The sequence below is a fragment of the Myotis lucifugus genome, unplaced genomic scaffold (assembly GCF_000147115.1).
Source record: "Myotis lucifugus unplaced genomic scaffold, Myoluc2.0 scaffold_41, whole genome shotgun sequence".
Lineage (NCBI taxonomy): Eukaryota > Metazoa > Chordata > Mammalia > Chiroptera > Vespertilionidae > Myotis > Myotis lucifugus.
Window position 1 is genome coordinate 7,260,636 of NW_005871089.1, and position 3,723 is coordinate 7,264,358.

Below are 3,723 nucleotides of genomic sequence, written 5' to 3' on the forward strand. Positions count from 1 at the left end.
TCACCCTGATGACAGCACCGTTGCCCCGCTTGTTCTGGCACCCCACTCACATCCTGCCATAGCTTGATGCCCACCATGTCCATTGCGTGCTCCCTTGTGGTTAGCACACGTCATAGTGACTGGTTGTTTTGGTGGTACGGGTGGTTCCGCTGTTCAAGTCTATTTGCATATTAAGGTATAGATATAGATATAGATATAGATATAGATATAGATATAAGTATGAATGAAATCATATGGTTCTTAGGTTTTTTTGACTGACTTACTTCACTTAGCATAATGTTTTCAAGGTCTATCCACGTTGTTGCAAATGGCACTATTTCTTATGGCTGAGTAGTATTCCATTGTGTATATGTACCACATCTTCTTTTTCCAGTGCTCTACCAAGGGACACTTTAGTTGTTTTCATATCTTGGCCATCATGAATGATGCTGCAATAAACATAGGGGTGCATATATCTTTGCGAATACATGTTTTCGAGTTTTTCGGGTACATACCCAGGAGAGAAATTGCTGGGTTGTATGGTAGTTCTAGTTTCAATTTTTTTGAGGAATCACCACACTGCTTTCCATATAAAAAAGTGGCTGTACCAGTCTACATTCCCACCAGTAGTGGATGTGGGTTCCCGCTTTCCAAAGCCTTTCCAACACTTGTTATTGCTTGTCTATTTGATAATGGCCACTCTAACAGGTATGAGGTGGTATATCATTGTAGTTTTGATTTGCATTTCCCTAATTACCAGTGATGTTGAACACATTTCATATATCTATTGACTGAACATATGTCTTCTTGGGAAAGGTGTCTGTTGAGGCCCTCTGCCTGCTTTTTTATTGGGTTGTTAGTTTGTTCGGTGTTGTGTTTTATGAGTTCTTTATATATTTTGGAAGTTAAACTTTTGTCAGAGCTACTGTTTGCAAGTGTCATCTCTCATCTGGTTGGCTGCTTCTTTGTTTTGTTGTCAGTTTCTTTTGCTGTGCAGAAACTTTTTAGTTTGATATAGTTTACTTTTACCTTTATTTCCCTCTCCTTCGGGGTCAAGTTCATAAAATGTTCTCTATGACCAAGATCAATAAGTTTGGTACCTATATTTTCTTCTATGTAACTTATTGTTTTGGGTCTTATATTTAGGTCTTAGATTCATTTTGAATTAATTTTTGTACATGGGGACAAACTGTAATCCAGTTTAATTTGTTTGCATGAGGGGTTAGGTCTCAGTTTAGAACGTGTAATATTTTGATACCTCTATAGGGGTACCTCTTCCCTGCATGGAACTTCTCTATATTCAGAAGTTTTCCAGGCTCTTTTTCCCAGGATTTAGAAATTAGTAATGTGAAATATCAGCATTTTCTAACTTTAAAGTTTCCCAAAGATATATAACCACCAGTGACTGGTATCAACTAAACAAAGGGGGGAAGTTTTCAAACATTAAGAGCTGCATAAGTTTCTGCAGTCTTCACTTATGAATTAATAGCTTTTCCTTTCTTCATAACTCCTAAAGCAAATATAGAAGTTTGATTAGGTATTGATAGTAATAAAGCTGAATTCCCTTTAAGAGTTTGGTAAATTAAAATGCAAAAGCTCATATATAATTGTTCAGTTACATTGTGAGTCTTGAGAAGCTGGAGGACAACCTCATTCACTCACCAGAATGTGGAATTCTGTTTCACAATTTCTTGGATACAATTCCTCTCAAACCTTTTCCTCACAGATTAAATTCTAAAACTAGCCAGGTGATTAGGAGAAGAGATTTATCTCACCAGTGGACTTATCTGTTATTTCCTCCTTATTGGGAGATGAATGGCATGACAGAGCAGAAGCAAAGAGGTGTACAATCAATTTTCAAGGTACTAAGTCAAGAAGGTCAGAGCTTCCACAGCATGGCAACAACTTTGCAGATGCCCACATTGTGATGGTTGAAATAATAAAGCCCAGCAAAGTTGAAAGCCAAGAGTGCCAAGAGGCCTGCCTTGGCAGCTTTCTACAATGCATCCTTTAGAACATAGTTAGTAACAACTTGTCCAAGGCCCCAATGACTATATAGAGAGAGGACCGCAGCCAGGGAGTAGTCCATTGCAGAGAAAGAATTCAAATACACAGCTGGAAGTAGGCCCAGGAGCAAAACACTGACAACCCTCTCACCAGTCCAGAATGGCGGCTGGGTGACAGGTGAATGTGCTGTATTCCACACCATCCTGGCATAGGTTGGTCCTGGAGAAATGCCGAGATTTGAGCAGGTCTAACCACTGGGTTTTGAAGGAAGAGAGCTTGGCCTCCTCGGGCACTGCAGAGGACACTCAGCCTCCACACACTCACCATCTTGCTCCTCAAGGCTGATATTTCTTTATTGATTTTCTGTTTGGTTGATCTGTCTAGAGCTGTCAGTGGAGTATTAAGGTCCCCAACTATGATTGTGTTGTGATCTGTTTCTCCCTTTAATTCTGTGAGTAGCTGCTTTCGTTGTTCCCTGGTTGTATGCAAATATATTAAGAAGTGTTATGTTTTCTTGATGTAGCGTCCCCTTTATCATTATAAAGTGTCCATCTTTGTCTCTTGTTATCTTTATTATTATGAAATCTATTTTTGTCAGATATAAGATGGCTACACCTGCTTTTCTATGGATGTTATTTGCGTGGAGAATCATTTTCCACCCTTTTACTTTGAATTTACCTTTGTCTTTGCAGTTTAGATGTGTCTCTTGTAGGCAGCATAGGATTGGTGTTTTTTGTTTGTTTGTTTATCCACTCTGCTACTCTGTGCCTCTTTATTGGTGAATTCATACCATTTACACTTAGGGTAATTATTGATGTATGAGGATTTTCTATAGCCATTTTGTCTTTTGTTTTCTGGTAGCTGTGTGCCTCCCTTGATTCTTTTCCTTTGTGTTTCTGTGTGTTGTTTTTACCTGGTGGTATACTTCTTTCCTCTTTTTTTTTAAGCTGTATGTCCTGGTTTGGGGATTTTTGTGTGTGGTTACCATTAGGTTTATAAAAAATGTACTTGCATATATACCATAGCTTTTTTTCTCTTTTGAGTGTGTCTGATCGCCATCTTCCTTTGCCAGTTCAGACCTTTATCCCCTTCCCTTTAAAGTTTTTGTTGTCACAAATTATCCCTTTTTAAAAAAATTTTTATTGATTTTTTATAGAGAGGAAGGGAGAGGGATAGAGAGTTAGAAACATCTATGAGAGAGAAACATCGATCAGCTGCCCCCTGCACACCTCCTACTGGGGATGTGCCCGCAACCAAGGTACATGCCCTTGACCGGAATCAAACCTGGGACCTTTCAGTCCGCAGGCTGACCCTCTATCCACTGAGCCAAACCAGTTAGGGCATAAATTATCCCTTTTTTATGCTGTAAGTTTTTGGGTGATCTTAGTCAGATTGTTGTGACCCTATGTTCTTTGTTTCAGGTAGAATAACTCCCTTGAGTATTTCTTGTAATGGAGATTTTCTGGTGATAAAATCCTTCAGCTTCTGTATGTCTGGGAACATCTTTATTTTTCCTTCATGTTTAAAGGATAATTTTGCTGGATATATTATTTGTGGCTGGTAATTTCTATCTATCAGACTTTTAAATATTTGGTTCCACACTCTTCTGGCTTGTAGACTTTCTGCTGAGAAGTCAGATGAAATTATAATGATTTTTCCTTTGTAGGTCACTTCCTTCTTCTCCCTGGCTATTTTGAGAATTTTTTTATCATTAACTTTTGACAGCTTTCATACCAA

General features: G+C 38.6%; 1 pseudogene; it reads right to left on the reverse strand.

Moving 5' to 3' along the window:
- Window positions 1–1,858: 1,858 nt before the first annotated feature.
- LOC102424697 lies at window positions 1,859–2,313 on the reverse strand (annotated as a pseudogene).
- Between the last annotated feature and the right edge of the window lie 1,410 nt (window positions 2,314–3,723).